The following is a 918-nucleotide window of genomic DNA, read 5'->3' on the forward strand; positions in this document are numbered from 1 at the left end:
AAGAGGGATTCATCAGGCAACAAGGGAAGAACTTCACGATACCTCCAACAACATCCAACATACACACACTTTTTTCCACGTTATCATCGTTTCCTCTAAAGGTTTAATAGAAAAAATCTCCATCAGGGGAATCCTGATTTTTTTTTTCACGTAGCAGATTTGACCCTGCATAACAGACTACCAATTCCTCCCTCTCGACACACAAATTCTACCAGCACCCTTCCACCACCATCATCCTCACCAAATTTCCATCACTCACACAACGCCTTTCACTCCTATTACTCGCTTCCAACAATATCCAAATTTCACACACAACACAACAGAATAACAAACATCTCATCTGCATATGCTAGAAACAAAAAAACAGAAAGGGGGGTGATCACGCACACCATTCCATCTTCACCATCACACCCACTCTAATTCCTCCATCAACACCAAAGAGACACACCAAAAAATCACAGATAACATAATCCATTTTTCCTCCAACCGAATCATCTCTCTCGCCCTTCATCCCTTCCATCTTCACCATCACACCCAACCACGAGAACCACCAAAGGCTCCCTCTCTTCCCTAATCCATCATCAACCTCTCACACTACCCCCAATTCTTATATTCACTCACATATTACTTTCTATCAACTCAGCAGTATCACCCCTGTTGGAATCAATTTCCTCCATCACCTCCAACTCTTGCACCACTCACCATCACACCCAACCACCATAACAAAAACCCAATCCCCTTCATATATTATAGCTTGTAATCATCCCCAATCGACATTGAAAAGAACAAAAAAAAACCACCAACAACAAAAGCCAATTTCCAGCAAGCCATAAGCTAACTTCTCACCGTCATCAACCAAAACAAAATTCAAATCCAATAAGGGACACCCAATCAGAAACCCAGAGTCGAAAGAGCAAA

Source organism: Vigna radiata, unplaced genomic scaffold (assembly GCF_000741045.1).
Source record: "Vigna radiata var. radiata cultivar VC1973A unplaced genomic scaffold, Vradiata_ver6 scaffold_165, whole genome shotgun sequence".
NCBI classification, from domain to species: domain Eukaryota; kingdom Viridiplantae; phylum Streptophyta; class Magnoliopsida; order Fabales; family Fabaceae; genus Vigna; species Vigna radiata.